A 22,425-nucleotide genomic window follows, 5' to 3' on the forward strand; every position below is an offset into this window, starting at 1 on the left:
AATAAAATAAAATAAAATAAAATAAAATAAAATAAAATAAAATAAAATAAAATAAAATAAAATATCTGCTTTTGAAAAGTAGGCCCAGGCTCTGTCCCAGCCAGTTGAGTCAGAATCTTTGGAGATGGGGCTCCAGCATCCGTGATTATTACACCCCCACCCCCTCCAGGTGACCGTGGCCAGTTAGAGTCAAAAAACACCTGACTGAGTCTTGGGGGCCGGCAGCAGGAGCTCCCGATGGGCACGTCCCCATCCTTCTGTCCATGCTGCTGTTTTTCCAAAGCTGGGACCACTTTCTGCCAAGGCCAGCGGCCTGCTTCGCCAGCAAACACCCGAATCTGCAGAAAGAGCAGGTCAGCCGCGTCCAGGCCCTTCTTCCTGTGCACAGACCCCAGGACCAGAGGGCACAGGGCAGAGGCCACCCTTAGCCCAGGGAGATTTTGTTTACGGTGCACATTTCGCTTCTACAGGAGTCGCACAGCTGCGATCTTGCCTCATAGCCGTTGCCAGCAATGGGGGGCGGCCTTCACCCCGCCTGCTAATTTCCCAAGTTCCTCTTTTGGGCATGTGCCTGTCCCTCCGCGTTCCCGTGGCTGCGTGGAAGTGGACCGAGGCCCAGAGGGTGACTAAGAGGGGAAGCCCCTGTGCCGCAAGGCTCCCAGCGGCTCCTGGATTGCGTAAGGGCTATTTTTGAGGCGGTTGCAGACGATGTGATGAATCATAGCAAGCACACATGGCTCTGGCGGGGGACAGTCCTTCCTCATGCTGCTGTGGAAAGAGGAGCTTCTGAAAATGAATCAGCAGCAGCCGAACCCCAGGTCCGTGGGAGGAGGATGAGGGTGCGAGTTACACATTTCCAAAGTATTGGGGTGCGGCCTCCTGGAGCCTGGGCCCGGGGGCTGTGGGGACTCCACTCTTCGGTTTCCTCCGTGACTCAAAGGGCCTCCCTCACCCACTCGAGCCCACCACCTGGAACCGAGTGACACTCCGTCATGGAACAGAGTCCCTTGCTCTTAACTGGGGCCTTGAAAACAGAAGAAAGTCTGAGGAAGTGTGGCCTGGGGTTGCTGCTTGATGGTGACACACAGGCTCTGAATCCAGAAGCCGCAGAAGCCTGCCCTTGACTGGGTGGCCCATGGGAGAAATTCCTGCCCGTGAGGAGAAGGCCTGAACCGCTGCTTTTAGGGAGAGGGGAGGCCGCTCCTGCTCCCCAAGCTCGCAGGCATGTGAGCTGAGAGGCAGAGCTGACTTTGGAATTAGACAATACTGGGGTTGAGGTTGAAATCCAATATGGTGCTTTGGAGTAAGTCTGGGGCATAGCTGAACCTCGGCGTTCTCATTTGTAAACTCAGGAAATAATATCTGCCTGGTGAGACTGTTATTAAGAACACACAGGGGTGTATAGGGCAGCAGGTTATATATGCTAAGAACCCAGATTCTACAGCCAGGGGTTTAAGTCCTCACTGTGCTACTCATTAGCTGGGTGTCTTTAGGCAGTTCACCTAACTGCTGTGTGCCCCAGTTTCCTCATCTTTAAATGGGGATGATTTAATAGCAACTATGTCATAGAGTTGATAAATAAACTAATATATATAACATTGAAAGAAGGATGCTGGTCCATAATGAGCTCTCAGCAAGTGCTGTCAATTGTTATATAAACTGAGCATCATAGCAAGTTATGATACATACATTTATTATAGCCAGAGCTTAAGAAGGAATAGTTATCATTATCATCATTATCGTCATTACTATTTTTTTTTCCCAGAGAGCTGGAGTGGGTTTGGATAAAGGCTGGGGCCTGAATTGGCACTGGGGAGAGGAAAATCTGAAGTCAGAAACAAAGAATCCTAAAATTTGTACGAAACCTCAAAAGACCTGAAATAGCCAAAGCAATCTTGAGAGAGAAGAACAAAGCTGGAGGCATCATGCTCCCTGATTTCAAATTATACTACCAAGCTATAGTAATTAAAACAGTATGGTATTGGCATAAAAACAGAGACATAGATCAATGAAACCAAATAGAGAACCCAGAATAAACTTAAACGTATACGGCCACTTAATTTACAGCAAAAGAGGCAAGAACATACAATGGAGGAAAGGACTCTTCAATACACGGTGTTAGGAAAACTGGATATTTACATGCTAAAGAATGAAAGTGGACCACTATCTTATACCCTACAGAAAAAAATGAACTCAAAATGGATAAAATGGATCAAAAACTTGAATATAAGATCCAAAACCATAAAACTCCTGGGCAAAAATATAGGTGGTCAGTTCCTTGACATTGGTCTTGGTGATGATTTTTTGAAACTGGCAGACCAAAAGCAAAAGCAAGAGCAAAAATAAACAAGTGGGATTACATCAAACTAAAAAGTTCCTGCACAGCAAAGGAAACCATAAACAAAATGAAAAGGTAACTTACTCAATGGGAAAAAGTTGCAAATCGTGTGTCTGGTAAGGGGCCAACATCCAAAATATATAAAGAATTCATACAACTCAATAACAAAAAAAAAAAAAAAAAAAAAGAAGGAAAAGAAAGAAACAACCCACCCCACCCAAGACAATAGGATTTAAAAATGGGCAGAGGATCTGAATAGATGTTTTCCCAAAGACATCCAGATGGCCAACAGACACATGAAAAGATGTTCAACATCACTCATCATCAGGGACATGCAAATCAAAACCACAATGAGATACTACCTCACACCTGTTAGAATGGCTATTCTCAAAAAGAAAAGAAGTAACAAGTGTCGGCAAGGATGTGGAGAAAAGGGAACCCTTGTGCACTGTTGGTGAGACTGTAAATTGGTGCAGCCACTGTGGAAAACAGTATGGAGTTTCCTCAAAAAATTAAAAATAGAACTATCATATGATCCAGCAATTACACTTCTGGGTATTTATCTGAAGAAAATGAACACACTAATTTGAAAAGACATTTGTACGACTATATTCACTACAGCATTATTTATAATAGCCAGGGAATGGAAATCACCTAAGTGTCCACAGATGGGTGACTAGATAAAGAAATTATATAATGGAATATTATTCAGCCATAAAAAGAAGGAAGTGTCTTGCCATTTACCACAACATAGATGGACCTTGAGGGCATTATGCTAAGTGAAATGAGGCAGACAGAGCAAGACAAATATTATGTGATCTTTCTTACGTGTGGAATCTTAAAACACACAAACACACACAAGCTTATAAATGTAGAAAATTGATTGGTGGTTTCAAGAGGCAGGGGGTGGGAGGTGGGAGAAATGGGTAAACGTGTGTGTGTGTGTGTGTGTGTGTGTGTGTGTGTGTGTGTGTGTTTAGTTTAAATAAATTGAATAAATTTTAAAAATCTGAAGTCAGGAAGATAGTGGAAGTCAGACTTTGGGCCTCTTTTATAATTCTGCTTGGTTTGGTCAAAAGCAGAAGGAGACTTTGCAATTAGCTGGGCTGTCGGAGAAAGATAAAGGGGAGAGTCTGCTTTGGAGAAGACTGGAGCTCCAGGGCGACCCCGTTTATCTCCCTGCAAAGACGGAATGACTTCTCGAATTGCCCAATCCATATGGTGCAGAGAAGACCCCTAGAGATACCCCAGCAGAACGCCCGGCCCCTCAGAAGAATCAGGCTGCTTTGACTGAGATGAGAATTTCCACTCACACATTTTGTGAGAACAACATGCTCTATTGGGCAAGAGCTAAAAATTCAAGAGATTTTCTGTGGCCGCCGCTGCTGGTGAACATGTTCCCTTATAGATGTGTTGTTAGTAGGGTTTGAAATTCTGGCTGGTAGCTCTTCTGTGCATAAGCCTGACAGCTGGGCTTGAGATTAACCTAATTTCTATAACCAGAATGTCCTAATAGAGTGGTTCTCACCCTTGGCTGCAAATTTGGATCACATGGAAAGCTTTGAGAAATAATGGTGCTTGGGCCCCACCCTCGACTAATTGAATCTGAATGGGTAGATGAGGCATTGTATGGTTTAAAAGCTCCCTAGATGGTTCCAGTATGCGTTGAGGATTGAAGCCTATGACTCCACTCCATCCAGCTGCTCTGAATTGACTTTTGTTCTGTTTCTTTCATACTCAGCTACCTGCCCCTCCCTCCACACTCTACCTGGCTCCCTCCGTTCCGTGATTCCCTTTTATGTTCTCCTCCCTCCGCTTCATTTTACTGTGATCCTTTCCATTTGTATACATTCCAATGAGTTCGATTTGTTGAAACGATTCAGTCATTCCTGTAGTATTTATTGAGCGCCTGTTGTATTCCTGGTATTGTTCTAGGAAGGGCAGACAGCAGCATGAAGCAGGCAAAGACAAATTCCTGCTCTCATGAAATTAGAAGAGGAAGTAGAAACAAGCTAATATATAGAGGATGTTTACAAATGGAGATTAGAAAAATAAATCAGGGAAAGGGCTATGAAGAGTGATGGTGGTCAGAGCAGGTGACATTTGAGCAGAGACCTGAATGACATGAAGGAGCTACTCTAAGGTTATGTGGGGGTAGAACATTCCAGAAAAAGGAAAGAAATTATGGAGGCCTGAGCAGTGAGCACACTGAGGACATTTTCTTCCAGCTCACTCCATTCCACTGTTCCATCTCATCCTTTTATCATCCAACCCATCCCAATCCCTTACGGGCTCTGCTATTTTATTATGTTCAGTCCCAACTAGTTTCTTTTGAGTCAGTTTAACCAACTAGGCCACTAGTCCAATGTAAGGTAACAGGTGGAGATACAACAAATGCCAATTCAGAGGGCTGCTGATAAAGACAGTGCTGTGTCCTTGGGCTCAAATCTGGATAGCTGTTCTGCCTGACAACCGCACGTTAAAACCATGTGCAGGTTTGGAGTGAAGATGGAAACTGGTTGCCTCACGTGTATTTCCCCACGTGCAGCCCTGCTGATCTCATGGATTTTTTGTTTGATGATACACTCTAAAAATAGGGCCACAGTAGACATCAGAAACCCATCAGGATTCAACATCTATTCTCTTATTCCTTTTCTTACCTGCCGTAGTGTCTGAAATCGCCTTCTTTGGGTTGCTTAGTTAGAAGCCTTCTAGAGATGAGCATGTTTAACAGGGATCAGGTGTCCACTTATTTTTTATTAGAATCTCTTAAAGTTGTACATAGACTGAGATCTTGAGGGAATAAGATGTGAGACAGTGTCTTAGTCTTCCTAGGGTTCGATAACAAAACACCACGGACTGGGTGCCTCAAACAACAAATATATCTTTCTCACAGTTCTGGAGACTCAAAGTCCAAGACCGAGATGCTGGCAGATTTGGTGTCTGGTGAGAACTCTCTTCCTGGCTTGTAGATGGCTGTCTTCTTGCTGTGTCCTCACATGCTGGAGAGAAAAAGACCTCTGGTCTCTCTAACTCTTCTTATAAGGACCCTGGCCCCATCATGGGGGCCCCACCTTCATGAACTCATCTAAATCTGATCACCTTCTCAAGGCCCCCCATTTCATCTGGGATTAGGACTTCAATGTATGAAGTTTGGGAAGGGAGAAACATTCCGCATTCAATCCATAATAATAGGCAAGGTTTGTTTGCAAAGAGGGGAATGAATAGGAAAAGATCTGGTAACGTAGGGGGCATCAGGATATGTGTGCATATCCCAGGATAGTAGAAGGGCACTGAGGCCATAGAGATGGAGTGAACAAGGAAGGTCAAAGCCACACATGTCTACATCAATGTTCTATCAATGGCCAGACTGGTATCTTGTGTGGCAATTGTGAGACTTGTCTGCAAAGTCATTGACACATCTGCCATTGAGAGGTGAGGTCTATGTCCCCTCCCCTGAAACTTGAGCTGGCCCTCATGACTCTCTTGTAAGCAATAAAACGCAGTAGACTTTCTGCTGTGTGACTTCCATAAATGAGGTCATAAAAAAGCCCATGGAGCTTCTGCCTGGTCCTCTGGAGTCACTCACTCTAGAGGAAGCTGGCTGGCATGTATTAAGTCCAACTACTCTAGCATCACCATGCTGGAGAGGCATATCTGAGCACCTAGCCGAAACCCAGCCTCCACTACCAGCCATCTGCAACTGGGCCTGGATGTGACTGAATAATTTCGGATGTCCAGCCCAACTGAGCCTTCAGATGAGTGCAGCCCAAATCCGCATAGACTCCAATCTCACGAGAGGTCTGAGCGAGGACTCCCAGTCAAGCCCTTTCTGAATTCTCAACTCATAAGAATCATGGCAACATAAAATGGTGATTGTTTTACAGTACATAAGTGTTGGGTAATTTATTTAATGGCAACAGTAACCAGAACACCTTGTACCCAACCAGCTCTTTGTGGCCTGTGTTTATGGGCTGAGCATCCAGAAAAAATGACAACAGCAGCACACAATGGGCTGTTCTTGGGTAATTGGAAAGGAGAGAGGGGAAGAAAAAGGGCTTCCAGAGCAAAGAACTTAAAGACTTGGAAATGATTTTATTTTTATTTAAAGTTTATTTATTTAGAGAGAGAGAGAGAGACAGAGAGAGAGAGAGAGAGAGAGAGAGAGAGAGAGAGACAGAGAGAGACAGAGAGAGACAGAGAGAGAGAAAGAGCATGAGCAAGGGAGGGGCAGAGAGAGAGGCAGAGAAAGAATCCCAAGCAGGCTCCCTGCTCAGTGTGGAGCCTGATGCGGGGCTCTATCTCAGCACTGTGACATCATGACCTGAGCCAAAATCAAGAGTTGGTTGCTCAGCTGATGGATCCACCCAGATGCCCCTGGAAATGACTTTAGAGAGTATCTTGCCCAATGCCCTTCATTGGAGAGGCTAGGGGAAGTGACTTGTCCCAGGATCATATGCCAGTGACCCAGGGCTGGGAAACAAACTCCCACACCTAGACTCCTGTTTTCCTTCCTCAGTTTTCTAGGGCTATGGGGATGGGGCAGTAGGGAGGTTGGTTCCAGTTCCCTGGGATGGGTTTGGATTTCATTAATTAAACACCACTCTAGACCCTTCTGAAAGTGACTCTTCATGGAATTGCTTGCCTAGAATGTCCTCCCTCTCTTCTTCTGTGTGCATCTAGATCCCACCCCCAGGCCATCTTCTTTTTGATGCATTCATTTATTTCATACATAAATATTTACAAGGCACTTCTTATTTGCCAAGTGCTGCTCTGGGATCTGAGGCTCCCCTTATTGAATGAGGTAAACATCAACCCTGCCGCTCTGATCTCCTCATTTGGAAGAAACAGCGCTTACCTTGAACTCCAGGCCTGTTGCCTTTACTTTCTGTAGGATGCCACCCTTCTGGGTAATAATGGGATTCACGACTCATCTCTGGAATGTAAGCTCCTCCAGGACAGGATTAGTGTCCGATGTGTGCCTGTCTCCTCTAAAGCACGTGGCTCTCAGCACCTTGACACAGCTGCCTTTGTAAGGTCTCGAGTTCCCTGCCACTTTCAGATTGGGGGTGGGAGGACTAAGGTGTCAGAGGATTAGATGGGGATCAGCAAATGAATCAGACACAGGTTGATTTCTGTGCCCATATTTTTCAAACTGGAGATTGTTAATTCTTAGTGGGTTTTGAAATCAATTTAGTGGATCATGATTAGCATTTAAGAAGGAGATGGAAGAGAAAACATGGGTATATTGTTTGTAGTAAGCCTTAAAGATTAATTTCTGAAAATATTTTGTTAGATACATATGCACATACTGGGTGTGTGTGTGTGTGTGTGTGTGTGTGTGTGTGTGTGTTCATGTTCTGTGTCATAATGCAAAGTGCATTTCTTGGTCAAAAATATTTGAAAGCCACTGTTCTAGCCTGTATTGCCTTGAACACACCAGTCATAAATAACTTTTTATTGAGCACCTACTGTGTGCCAGGAATTACTCTTGAAACTGAATAGTTCCTTCTCCAGAGTGGAAGTGAAGTCCCTTTGACAGCCCCTCCTGTCTTCTCTCCCCACCCCAGCGAGTTGACATCCCAGGTCGTCCCCCACCCAGCCTGTGAAAAGGCAGCTGCCCCAGCAGTCATCCAGGGAGGCCAAGCAGAAGGTACTGGGCTGAGACTGAAGGGCTCTCTCACCGGAATGTGTCCTGTACAGATAGCCACCCCTCTCTGGGCAGCACCGCAGGGGTGAGATCTGAGGGATATGCATCACTGAGCTGCTTGGAGTCTGGGCCACCATCCCCACACCTACCCCAGCTGGGAGGTTGCTCAATCTTCCAGGCCTCTCGCTTTCCAGGGCGTATTTTTTTCATTTATTTCCATTCTTAAAGTGCAAACGCAACGACACGTATCCACGATTGGATGCAGGCGGGTGATTCTAACAGGAGCCACAGTGAGGAGGACAGACGGCCCTTGCCCTGCCTTTTCAAGTTGTGGGTCACAGAACATCAGGGCAGGCAGAGTGTCCAGGCCCCTAATTTTATAATGGGGAAAATGAGGCCCAGAGAGGGGATGGAGTTTTCCAGACAGCAAAGCCATGATGGACTTAGACCAGTCATTCTCCTGCAGCTGGGTTCTGTTGGTGGGTGAGGGGGCGCTGGCTGTTGTTGGCAACGGAAGGTGCCTTCACACAAGCTCTTCCTCTACAGCGCCGAATCCCTGCGACAGAGTCTCTCCCTTAGCCTCACCCCCGACCCTGCACCTCCAGGGGAAGCAAGGTTCAGGGCAAGTCAACTCTGCTGCCGTGTGGGATTGACACATACCACAGCCTCGTGAGAAAAGGAACGATACTCGGTTTTCCAAACTATCACAAGATAGGCTTCAGCTAAGCAAAGGCAGAGTCACAGGAAAGATGCACAGTTCTTACTCTGACTAGAAACACGTTGGCAGTATCCCTGACTGGCTGGCACTCTCAGACAGCCCATTCTGAGCCAAAACTCCTTGGGAGAGCGTCAGAGAGCCTTTTCCTGGGCAGCTGTTGGCAAGGCACGCGGGCAGAATTGGTCCCCAAACAAATAAGACCAATAGAGACCCGGCTTGAGCAAACCCATGGTAAGAAGGATCTATAGGAAAAAAATCTGGGTTGGAGGGAGTCTTGAGAGCTTTTTACTCAGTGGTTCCCAAAATGTGTTCTGTGGCACCTTAAGGGCTCCCTCCCCTCTTCAGCCAGGGCGGATCTGCCACAGGAGTAGACGCTGTGAGTCTCCTCCTAAGGCTGGCTGTAAACGCCACCACACGGCCTCTTTCGCCTTCAGATTTGCCTCTAACCCCATGGAGGCTTACCGCCATTTGTGCCCTAACCGGGACCTGCTGCGGGGCACTTTCTCCTCTGGGTTCCGTTCAAAGCTGGCACTCTTGTGTGTGACTTGGGAATTGGCTTAGAACAATAGTCTCCTGTGTGGAATATGTTAAATCCAGAACCCGAAGAGGCTTTCCAGGCGGTGTGCTTTCATCTGAGTCATGTGAGGTGCAAGACGCAATAATTTGCCCTTCGCTTTGGAGGAGATGTCCTGGCCTTTCCCAGAACCCATTAAATCTGATGTGGCAGGACCCTGAATCTTGGTGGGATCCATCTCCGTCCTCTGGAGTGCTTGCATCTTCTCCAGACCTCCAAGGTACTTGCTACTTCTTGCTCATTACCTACTGGTTAACAGGAAGTCATTAATATAGTCGCCTGGTGCAACGCTGTGTGGAATGTCCACTTCTCTTCAGACTGTGTTATGCCAGGGAGTAGAAGAGTCAGGGTGACTCTGGGGGGAAGGCTGTAAATGGAGAGTGTTATCCATTCCACAGGAGTGTGAGCTGATTCTGGTCCTCCTTCCCGAGAGAGATGGAGAGAAACACACCCACCCCTTCAGCAGCCACGCTCCATCCTGGGCTGTGTTAACCTGCTCACTAGACATTACATACAGCACAGCAGTTACAGTTAGAGCTACTACTTGGTGGTGTGGACATCAGTGTCAGCCTCCAGATCCTTCTAGCTACTTTTAGTGGCCAGGCTGGCACATTAAGTGAAGACATGGTGTGGACTACTATTCCTGTATCTTTTAGATCTCTCAGGGTGGCATTAATTTCTGTCATGATGCAATATTGATTTCGATGTTCTGTCTCAGCTACTGGTGGGGGTGGGGGGGTGGGTGGAGGCAGTTTCAGAAGTTTCTGCTTGCCCTTACCTCACAGGCCAAGGAAACAACACGCAAGTTCTGCCCACTGTCAAGTGTGTCCATTCCAGCTGCAGTCAGGGGCTGAGGAAATGACTACTGGGTGAACGCCTGGAACTTCTATGAGCTATGTCTGAGCAGGGACTCCAATTGTTACCTGACTCCCAGACATTTTTTTTTTTTTTAGAGAGAGAGTGAGCACGGGGGGGGGGGGGGGGGGGGCGACAGAGAGAGGGCAAGAAAGCGACTCCCAAGTAGGCCCCATGCTGACAGCGCAGACCCCGATGCAGGGCTCGAACTTACGAACCGTGAGATCATGACCTGAGCTGAAATCAAGAGTTGGTCACTTAACCAACTGAGCCACCCAGGCACCCCCCAGACATTCTTATTCTAACAGGGGCCGGGATAGTATTTTGGGTTTCATGTATCAACTCAGACCTTGTATCCAACGGTCCTCAAAATTGAAAATGGGCCGAGGTCTGGAAACTTGGCAGGAGATCCTGATCTGTGATTTATTCTGATTGTATACATTGAGCAATCCCCTTGCTGGCTGCTCATCTAGCATGCCTTTAGGAATGTCGTGTTTTATTAACATCTTCATAGCCGTTTGTGGGTCAGGCCCCTAGCTGCCTCCATGACTTTGCTGCTTATCACAATATTTGCACTTAGCTTGTTTCTGATGATTAAGTGCCATCTGGCATCTATTATTTTGGGATCCTATCATTCTCATTCCTATCAGAGAAGCCTGGCAGACCCTATGTTTCCTGGCTGAATAATAAGTTGGCCTCTGTTAGGAGTTTGGCAGTTGGGAGGTGATATGTGTGCTTGTATGCGGGGTGTGCCTCAAGTGACCCAGGGTGGGGTTGCGGGGTGGGGGCATCATCTTTAAGGGATGGGAGAGCACTAGTATTTACTAGGAGTCCTAGGCCACTTCTGCAGGCTTAGAGAGTTCTGGATGTTCTGAGGCTTCAATGTTCTTGAGTGCATCCATACCAGAGTCTCTATCCCAAGTAACAAGGCTCCACTACTTTCTTCTTCTTTTTTGTAATGTTTATTCATTTTTTGAAAGAGAGAGAGAGAGAGAGAGAGAGAGAGAGAATCTGAAGCAGGCTCCAGGCTCTGAGCTGTCAGCACAGAGCTCGATGTGGGGCTCGAACTCCTGAACCATGAGCTCATGTCCTGAGCCGAAGTCGGATGCTCAACCGACTGAGCCACCCAGGCCCCACTACTTTCTAATTAAAGCTCTGAACTTGGCATAACAGGATTGCCAGGGTTGAGATTTTTCTGGTGATCTGTTACTCCTACAATGAAGACCTGGGCCTGATTCTCAGTCCTTTCTGTCTTCTGACTGTACAACATGAGAGCTCTTCAGATGGTGCCAAAGAGGCCTTCTGACTTCTACACTTTTGCCTTAAATGGGTGATTTTCATTCTTCTTCTTTAGTACATTAATGGCATTCAGTGAGAGCCATCCAATTTTATTGTCATTATAATTGGAACCTCATGGAAGCCTCTCAAAAGCCTGAGGCACTGCACCCCCCAGTTCATTCCCTCCCACAGATAACCCATTCCAGTTTGCCACCAGTAAAAAGCCTTCAAGTTTACTTACTGTGAACTTCATGTTTACAGCCCAGGGGCTGGAGTATCTGTGCCAGCCAGCCAGCGAATGGGCGATCCAGCCCCCCAAATCCCGTTTAATCTGCTTCCTTAGACCACCCCACTTCTGGTACCAACTCCCTAAAGTCAGACACTCTGGGAGATAGATTCTGGGACAGAAATTTGAATCCAGGGTGTATAATGGGAAGTGCTTTGGGAACGACACCTGCAAGGGAATTAAGAATGGGGGATTTGGCAGGAGGCGAACTGAACTCTGACGCAGTCACGAGAGAGTCCTTGGCCCATCCCAAAGGGAGCTCTGAGGCTGAGCTGGCCCTGCAGACTCGTCCCAGACGGAGCCCTTGGAACGTCTACATTGACCAGTAGGCTGCTCGCAGGAAGGAGAGATGACTCTGGGTAGGGCAGGGCCCTTCCGTTAAGAACAATTCCTGTGGGGGCGCCTGGGTGGCTTCCTCGGTTAAGCGTCCAACTTTGGCTCAGGCATGATCTCACGGTTGGTGAGTTCGAGCCCCACATCGGGCTCTGTGCTGACAACTCGGGGCCTGGAGCTGCTTTGGATTCTGTGTCTTCCTTTCTCTCTGCCCCTCCCCTGCTCACGCTGTCTGTCTGTCTCTCTCTCTCTCAAAAAAAAAAATTAATTAAAAAAATAAATAAACTTTAAAATTTTTTTTTAAAAATTAAAAAAAAAAAAAAAAAGCAATTCCTGTGGAGGGACAATCCCTGGGTAAGCGAGGACCTGGGTCCTAAAGGGAATCTGGACAGAGACCACAGCATAGCGGTACAGCTGTGGTTCTCAAAGCGGGTCCCCAAACAAGCAGCATCCAAATCACCTGGGAAGTTGTCAGAAGTGCAAGATCCTGGGCCCCACCCCAGACCCGCTGCTGACTCAGAACTCTGGGTATAAGATCCAGCAGCCTGTATTTTTTCCCCCCAGCAGCCTGTATTTTAACACAACCTCTCAGTTAGTTTGATGCTCTGGAAGTTGCGTTCCACCATCCTACAAGGAACAAGATCTAGCAGATCGTTAATGAAGAAAAGGATTATGGGAAGTGTCTGCCTAGTGGTAACTATTTATAAATGGCTTCCTTGGTCTATTCTCAAAAAATGCATTCATTCATGTCAGGACTAATGCGCGAGGGCACCTGACTCATTTGTTTTACCGGCTTTGGCCCTGCGGTGTTTCCCAAACAAGGTTCCAGCAGCCTTTGGGAAACACAAAAATCCCACTGGAAAGGGTGTGGGCATTGGCATCAGGAGGACCTGGGTTTGGAGCCTGGCTGTCCGGCTCCTCTGATGGCACGATCCGAGGAGACCACGTTCCCTCTCTTCTCGGAAGAAGGAAGGCTTTGATGTGAAGAGCTACAGGAAATCACAGCTCTGACTGTGAAAAATGTGCCCCCCTCCCTTGCTCTGCCAGTGTCCAGGGTTCTAGCTGTGCTCTGCCATGGCCACAGATGTGGTTGCAGGCACACCCCTTCCCTTCCTGGGCCTGGCCCCTAGCTGCACGGCCCAAGGGCACTGGTCTTGACAGATCCTGAGCTTCCTTGCGGCCCACTATCCGACTGCGTATGTGTGGGAGTCATCTTGGCCACCCTTGTCCCCCAGACTTTTGGGGCCCCAGGAAGGGAGGAGTCCTCCAGGATATTTAAAATCTCCCTTTTAATACAGTCGTAGCTCCTGCCATGGCGCAGGAGGCCCCACTTCCGTGATGTCGAGGAACTGGAGACCTCTCGGATCTTGCCCTTCTCATCCTACATGCTCCCGCCTACTCTGTCCCTTCCTTGTCCTGGGGCAAACCAGCCTTTCCCATCCGACAGCCTCTGCATTTCAGTTCAGTCTGCTGGAACACTCCGCCCCAGCTCCTTGCATGGCTGGCTCCTTCTCCTCCTGCTCCTCTTCTTCTTCTTTTAAGTTTATTTATTTATTTAGAGAATGAGCAGGGAAGGGGCAGAGAGAGAGGGAGACAGAATCCCAAGCAGACTCCGCGCTGTCAGCACAGAGCCCAGTGCGTGGCTCAAACCCACGAATCACGCGATCGTGACCTGAGCCGAATTCAAGAGTCAGATCTTCAACCGACCGAGCCGCCCAGGCCCCCCCTTGTCATCTTCTGGGTCTCAGCTTCTTGCCACCTCCTCAGAGAAGCTTTCCCGAATCACCCCCACTCAATTAGCATCCACTCCCTGGCCTCAGCTGCTGTCGCATCAGCCTTCGTCGGTCTCCCTGAAAGCATTGCTCACAGTCTGAGGTCCTCTTGTATCCTTTCCGCACGGGTTTACTTGGCTGTGGTCTGTGCCATCCACCGGAACACACAGCTCTGTGAGGCCGGGACCTCCTGTCTGGCCCCACTCATGGCAGTGTCTCCAGCTACGGACCCTAGTACATGGCGCCCAAAGAATACATCCGAGTGGGTGAGAGAGTGGGGACCCGTTTCTGGGAACTCAGGCTGAAGCTCTCGCTCTCTCTCTCTGGCTCTCGTCTCTGAGAAATGGGTTTCGTCAGGCAGGCCCGTTTCCTGACGCCACCACGTTACTGCCCCCATGGCTCATGCCATCCAGCCTCAGGAACTTCTGGGACGTGCCAGATGGGCTGGGCCTGGCTCTGCTGCCATGAGTGCCCCCTCCCAGCTCCTGGCTCCCGGCAGCCTTCTCAGGGCTCTGAGGCCAAGGGAGAGAGAGAGAGAGAGAGAGAGAGAGAAGAGAAAAAGAAGCTGGACTTGGCTTTGCCCTCCAGTAGAGCAGCAAACCAACACGCAGTATCTGGTTTTGAATTTCAGAGAGGATGTGAGCACAGCCTTGGTTACGCCAGCCTGGGTGGGTGGGGAGGGGGATGGAGGGGGTTATGTCACTGGTGAGGTGCGGTGGTGTAACGTAGGGTGACAACATGGGGCCGGATGTGGTGTCAACAAACACGGGCAGGAGCTGGGCTGCTGGCTGGGAGGTGGGGAAGTGTTGGGGTGACCCCTCAGGGAAGGGAAGAGAAACGGTCATTTCCTGAGCAGGTCTACCAAGGCGCCAGGTGCTTTCTCATGGAGAGTTCCACGAGGCAGGGCCCGTATTACTGATGTCACTTTTCCCTGTGAGGAAATCGAGTTTAAGAGTTGAAGTAACGTGGGCGCCTGGGTGGCGCAGTCGGTTGGGTGTCCGACTTCAGCCAGGTCACGATCTCGCGGTCCGGGAGTTCGAGCCCCGCGTCGGGCTCTGGGCTGATGGCTCAGAGCCTGGAGCCTGTTTCCGATTCTGTGTCTCCCTCTCACTCTGCCCCTCCCCCGTTCATGCTCTGTCTCTCTCTGTCCCAAAAATAAATAAACGTTGAAAAAAAAAATTAAAAAAAAAAAAAAAAAAAGAGTTGAAGTAACGTGGGGCGCCCGGGTGGTTCAATCGGTTAAGCGCCCGACTTCGACTCAGGTCATGATCTCACAGTTTGTGAGTTCGAAGCCCACGTTGGGCTCATGCTGACAGCTCGGAGACTGGAGCCTGCTTTGGATTCTGTGTCTCCCTCTCTCTCTGCCCCTGCCCCGCTTGTGCTCTGTCTCTCTCTCAAAAATATATAAACATTAGAAAATAAAAAAAGAAAGAAAGAGTTGAAGTAATGTGGCCAAGATCCTTTGGCCCAGGAATAGAGAGGGATGCAAAGGCAGTTCTGTCTCAGTTTCGTTCCCTCCTCCTTGGGACTCCGGGTAGACCATGTCCCTCAACTACTTCCCAGCCCTGTGAGGTGGGACAGGTTCCTCACCCTCTCTGTCTCAATTTTCTCAGTTGCATGGTGGTGTCATTATCTTCCCTGGCCCAGTTGAGGTAAGGGTTGAGTGAGTGGCTCTTGTGGAGCCCTTAGAAGATCTTCCTTCCTGGGAGCACAGAAGTCCCAGCCCTCTGGCCTGGGGAGCATTGGGGAGGGAGGGAATGTAGAGGTGGGAAATGAGATATCCTCTGACCAGAAGCTGCCTTTAGGCCCCTGGAGCTGGAAAAAGTGGACCTTCTGTTTTTCTGAGGGCCTGCTCAGTAGATGTCTCTGTCCACACTGTATGGTGACACCCAGGTCCATCTGCCTCCCGCCTTCTCACACTGTTGGCGATAAGAGCGGAGGGAGTTTGCAGGGGGAGCGGTGGCTGAGAGTCCAGATGAAAGGACTCGAATGAGGAGTGGGTGCCCACCATGGACCAGGCCCTGGGTGTGGCACTTGAGATCCTAGATCTCACTGACCCTACCCGAGACGTGAAGTCGACAGCCGTCCCGGCTCTCTTTGTTCTCCTTTTCGTGACCAGCAAGGTGAAGTTGGAAGGGGCGAGGCCAGATCAGCAGTCACACACCCTCTAGTGACACAGCCGCATTGGAACTCATGTCCACCAAGGAAACTTGCATGGCTTCTGGCTTTGCTGTGACTGACCAGCTCTGTTGGCCCGTGCTTCTCCTCCTTGGGACTCGATTCCTACATCTATAAAATGAGAGGTTGGACCAGATGACCTCTAAGAGTCCTCGCAGCTCTAACACTTCCTGGGCCACCATCTTGGAAATTCTGGCCCAGGTCTTGCTTTGTGAAGCCGTTCATTCCCTTGTCTTTCTTTTGCTGCAGAGCTGGGAGGTCCCTTAGGTAGGACCCAAATGGCAGCAACTGGGCCAGTTATGCTGGGACCAAGACTTAGTGTCATTTGGGGTCTCCGGCTCTAAGAAGGATTCCCAGAAACTACACTCTACAGAAGACATGGTATCTTTTTTTCCAGCCTCAATCCAACCAAGAGTTGAGTATGTTTTCTCAGTGGGTTTTTTTTTTTTTTTTTTTTTTTTTTTTGGTGGTGGGGAGGCTGTCTCCTCTCTCTCTCTCTGTCTCTTGATTGTGGTAAGATACACATAACATAAAATTTGCTATTTTAACCATTTTAAAGTGTATAGTTCAGTGGCATTAAGTACATGCACAGTATTGTACAACCATTACCCCACCCACGCCCAGAACTTTCTCATCATTCCAACTGAAACTCCGCATTATGCAACACCGTAATAAACCCCTGATGCCATGATGCTGCACCCCTCTCCCCCCCAGCCCCTGGTTGCAGTACTCTCTTACACCAAGACTCCATCATACCTGAGTCCCCAGGCGCAGGGAGAAAGAAATGGACCCCAAATGTGATTGATTTCCAAAGGGTCAGGCACATTCGTAAGCACAGGGCAAGAGAGTATGTGTTAGGTTCCATGGTTTGAGTAACACAATGCAGCCTCATGGCTTCCAGTCATCTCTGCCCGAGAGGCGGGTGCACTATGGATCTTCATTAATTGTCCTTTCCTGGGGGTTCTCTCTTTCAGTGTCACTCCTTGTGTTCTTTGACTCTTAGAAGCACAGCTGGTGTTTATAAGAACATTGGGCCACCGAGGGTCGGGAGACCCGCTTTCTAGTTCTGTCACTGCCTCCGAATGTATGATCTTGAGGAACCAGCATGGCCTCTGTAGGCCTCAGAAAGCCAAGTGGAGCTAAGAACACCCTCATCTGTCAAGTGGAGTAAGGTATCACCTCTTCCAGGGCTGGGCGAATCAAATGAGCTACTTCATGAAAAGGTGTTGAGTGGAGCTCGAGTAAAAGGGAGAACAGATCAAAACTGTGAGGTCAGCCCACTTATGTCTCCTCATCTCAGGAAGCGGCTCTGAGGGAGATGGCATGGTAGCCTCAGGCCCCTATGGCTGGTTCTGGAGATGCCTCATGGGGAAGTTTACCAAAGGCCAGAGCTGGTTCTCAGCCTCCCTTATTACCCACCTTCCCCACGGGCTTGGGAGTTTGCCAATTTTAGGCAATATTTTCCTTACGCCTTTGAGGTAGTGTATCCCCCAGCCCAGGGATCGGTCCGAGTAGTGAGCTATTTTTACTACCACACTTCTGACTCCAACCGTGTGGGCTTTTTTTTTCTCCCACAAACCAGTTCTCCAACTCTGCAGACAGCAATCTGGTGTCCTAAATTCAATTCAGTTCTGACACTAACTACCTAGAGTTAGTGCCAGACTCCACGAGTTTCAGGGCTCAGTCTCATAGGATTGTCTTTACTTCAGAGGCTGGTCCCAAGTGTTGGGTCCCTAGGTTACCCACACTGCCATCTGGACTTGGTTATAAAGTCAGGAGGTTCTCCACACCTTCTCCTTTTAAGGTGGGATAATTTACTAGAATGGCTCACAAAACCCCAGGAAATATTTTACTTGCTCTTATTGGTTTATTATAAAGGAGACAAAATGAATAGCCAGATGAAGAGGTACACAGAGCAAGGTCTGGAAAGGTCCTGGGCACAGGAGCTTCTGTCTTTGTGGAGTTGAGGTGTGCCACCCTCCTGGCACACAAATGTGTTTACCAACTCAGATGCTCTCTGAACCCCGTTGTTTAGGGGTAAAGTTTTATGGGTGTTTCATAAGGTAGGCACAATTGGTTAAAATATTGACCATTGGTGATTGGCTTAATCTCTAGCCCCTCTCCCTTCTCCTTAGGTTGGAGGGTAGGACTGAAAGTTCTAAGCTTCTAATCAAGATTGGCCCTTTTAGTGACTAGTCCCCGCCCTGAAGTGATCTAGGGGCCCACCTAGAGTCACCTCATTCGAATAAAAAAGACTCCTATCACCCTATCACACAAGAAACCCCAAATACTTTAGGAGCTCTGTGCTAGGAACCAGGGACAGAGACCAGAAGTCTTTGTATGACCCCACAGGCAGTGAGAAAGGCCCTACTCAACTGTCAAACATGAGGTTTAGCCAAATAGAGCTGGGATGTCATTCTATATCATGTTCCTTAGTGAAACCTCCATTCACCCAAGGGCATAAGCTGCAGGGACGCTGAGTTTTCACCCCCCTTCCCCATGTATAAAACAGAGATGTATTATTTAACTATTGCTGTGTAACAAATTACCCCCAAATTTAATGTTTTAAAACAACAAACATTTGTTATCTCACCATTTGTGCGGGCCAAGAATCTGGGTGCAGCTTAGGTGGGTCCCCTGACAGCTACTAGGAAAGGGGGCCCCCTGAGTGGAAAGAGCATCAAAGGGCACTGGAGCTGGTGCGTTTGGATGGATAGAGGGATGGATAGATGTGCTTGGGAGGGAAAGAAAGGAACTTTTCATTCATCAAGTGTTTTCTAATGTGTGAGATACACATATTCCTCTGTCACCTCTACCACAGCACTGTGACGTATGCATGATCATCTCCACTTTATAGAAGAGGAAGCTGAAGTTCCAAGAGATCAAGTGTCTTTTGGTGAACCGCACAGCTTAGGAAATGGCAGAGCTGGATTTAAGAGCAGGCCCATCCAACTCAAGAGTCAAAGCTCCTTTCATATGAAGAATCTTAAAATTTGAAGGTCTCCATCAAGCGTAAATTTTAGTACCATGCATTATAAGAAGGAGAATATCTAATTATCCGTCTGCTTATGTATTCAACAAAAACTTAGAATTCTTACTATGTGTAGGACATTTTAAGGGGTTGGGGATAGTGCAGGGACTAAAACAGACCTGTTCTTGGGTTCATAGAGTTCATCATTTAGCCCCCAAGTCTTCCTCTAGGAAGTTGTGACTATTTATCACTCACTCACTGTAGGAACTTGTGACTATTTATCATTCCCTCACTGGTCCATCCATCCATCCACCCATCATCCATGTATTCGTTTGGTTGACTCACATGTTTATGCTTTACTTTTTTCATATGCTCACTCATGTACTCATTTAACCGTTTTGTCCCTCTTTCCCCTCATGGATTCATTCAAGCCCTTAGAAGTTTTTTCTTTGATTCATTCATTTATTCATTCAGATTCATTCTTCTATGCCCTTGCTCTCTTCATTGACCTATTTAATGATATACTAATTCATTTATTCACTCACTCTCACATTCATTCATTTTTTTCAATCATTTACTCATCAAACATTTGTTAGGCCTTTTTGTGTTCCAGGGAACCCAGACACGGTCATCTGCAAGTTCTATAGAAAGGCAGTTGCCGCCCTGGTCTTTTTTGATGAGCCAGAGAAGAAGAAGCCTCTGTGGTGTCCGTGTAGTGGGAACCGCCAAGCAGCTGTGGAGGGCAAACAAAAACTGTAGCCCGCCATCGCTCTCCCCGAACTGGGGAGCCTCTAGGGTGAGGCAGCCATCTTCCCACAAAGCGTCACGTGTGGCCACCTCCTTAGAAGTGATCAGCTCTCTGATTTCCCTCCTTGCCCCCTCAGAGGGGGCGCCCTTGAAGCTACTGGTCTTCCCAGCTCTGGGCGAGGGCTGAGAAGGGACTGGCAGCATGGAGGCAACGTCCAGGGAGATATGAAGCCTGTTCTGTGAGGCTTATCTCAGGCCTGTGTGGCAATTAAAGACAGAAGCCACAATTGGAGGAGAAGCTTGTGATCTTATCAGCAACTGTTGTTTTTGTATTTATCTGGGGGTAGGGATGAGGTAGGGGGGTGGGAATGGGATGGGGTTGTCGCAAAAGGAATTTAGATTAGACACCTGGAAGAACTTCCCAGGGTCAATGCTGTGAGGTCAAAAGGAGATCCAGAAACTGCCTTTTACCTTGAACCCCGTGGTCCAAAGCTCGTTATGAACAGGTGTTCAGTAAATGCTCACTGAACACAGGCCTAGGAGTGTGGAGACTTCGGTCAGAAACCCCTTTCTGTCAGTCATTCCCACTGGGGCCGTTTCTTCTCTGTATTTTATTCCTTTCAGCCTCCTGTCTTTTATCAGCCTTGTAGGGTTGTGGAGGGAGTTAAGTGCCCCAATATGTCAATGCCTGGCACAAGGTGCATGCTGGAGAAGTATTTGTGGCATCTGAATTCTGGAGTCTCTGTGCCCCATGGTTGTGTCATAAAAATAGATCCAATAAATCACTAGCATGATTTAATTTAGGGGGGCACAAAGCGTTCATCTACGTTGGTTAGCAGCCAGCGGGTTTTGGAGTGAGACAGACCCGAGCGATATTTAGAGCTGGGTGTGGGATGTGGGGTAGATTAAGGAGTGGGAAGGGAGAATGGACTGGAAGAATCAATGAAGAAGTCAGGAAGACTCTTAACACACCTCCCAGCCTAGTGATAGGAGAGGTTTGGGAGGGAAAGAAAAAAGCCATTGAAGAATTTTAAACAGGAGAGACGCCCATTCAGATTTTGCTCTTTGCAAAAAGCAACCTGGCTGCTAGGAGAGGATGCATCTAAAGGGTGAGCAGTGGGTGCAAGGTGTTCAGTCTAAGGCGAGGCACTGTGATCAATGGTGAGGCTCAAGGTGAGCTGGGTCTTAGCTGCCTTATCTCTTTGTGAGGGGCTGGGGCTGGGGCTGGGGCAGGGGCAGGAGGTATTGACGGGAGGATTAGAAATTGTTCTAGGCGATCGGCCACAATACTGTGACCAGAATGGACCCTACGCTCCTTTTGGAGAGGATTTGCTACTATGTATCTGAGGTCTAACCTGTCTCCACTGTCTTTGATTCAGTAATTTCTCTGGAAGACAATGCAAAGAGGTTATCGAAACTATGGAGAAAGGTTTTGGCCGGTCTGGGATTCTTCACTGAAACTTACAATGTGCTGGGGCCCTGAGGGCACGTCAGGGAATGTTAAGGGGGAAATACACCTGGGAGAGTTTCTGGAGGGCTGCTGAGGTCTTTTGTCTGGTCATTCGATCAAATAATATTTACTAAGCACCTGTTAGGTGCCAGGATCCGTCAAGGCTTGGGGTTTACAACAAGGAACAAGACAGACAAGGTGGCTGCCTTCTTGGAGCTCAGGGTTAGTGGGCCAGGAAAGTTTGAGTGTTTGAATCGGGCTTCCCTGCTCCCCCTTGCAAATTACATTTGGTTCTTCTCTCATATGTTTTCCCCATCACCCATACTCACACAGGTGGGGAACTCAACTTTCTTTCCCAAATCCCCCTAAAAGTCATCACACGAGGCCTTTCTATGTGCAAAAAACTTTACTGGAGGTGTAGGGGCATAGGGGGACTTACATAATGAGAAGGCAAATGTATTGGTTTTGAGTAAGTTAACCGTTATGTCCCTTCAGATTCCTTTTTTTTTTTTTAATGTTTATTTTTGAGAGAGAGAGACACAGAGACAGAGCATGAGCGGGGGAAGGGCAGAGAGAGAGGGAGCACAGAATCTGAAGCAGGCTCCAGGCTCTGAGCTGTCAGCACAGAGCCTGACGTGGGGCTCTAACTCATGGAGCGTGAGATCATGACCTGAGCCGGAGTCAGGTGCTCAACCCACGGAGCCACCCAGGTGCCCCTGCCCTTTCAGATTCTTTGCCCAGAAAATGGCTTGGCCACCATCTTTCTCTCACGTTCTGTATCTCTGCTTCCTGGACCATTCTCCTCAGAGGCAGAGGGGCTCCAGTTGTCCCCGGCATCTCTCCCTCTTGGCCATACTTACGATCACGCGTACAAAGTCCATGATTCCTGTTACACTGTAAGCTCCTTGGAGCACTTAGTTCAGAGCCTTGGCCATAATGGACGTTTTGGAAAGAGTCATTCAGTGAATAAACAAACAGATGAATGAGACCTCTTTCAGATCCCTACAAGGAAATTGTGTTCTCACTTCTTTGAGAGAAAGGACAGCAAGCTAAATTTTATCAAAAAAGATACCACGTGGGATTCCAAAATTACAAGATGAAATCTAAACATCTGGGTTTAACATTTGGCCTTTTGTCTTCCCTATGGCTTTAGTGTCAGATGGTGTGGGTTTGAATGTTGGCCCTTGCACTGTGTATCCTTGGGCAAGGGATCTCTTCTATGCCTCGATTCCCTTACCTGTATAATGGGCAGCTTAATAGGACCACATCTAGGGG

This window comes from Herpailurus yagouaroundi, unplaced genomic scaffold, assembly GCF_014898765.1.
Source record: "Herpailurus yagouaroundi ecotype Mexico unplaced genomic scaffold, PumYag 186, whole genome shotgun sequence".
NCBI classification, from domain to species: domain Eukaryota; kingdom Metazoa; phylum Chordata; class Mammalia; order Carnivora; family Felidae; genus Herpailurus; species Herpailurus yagouaroundi.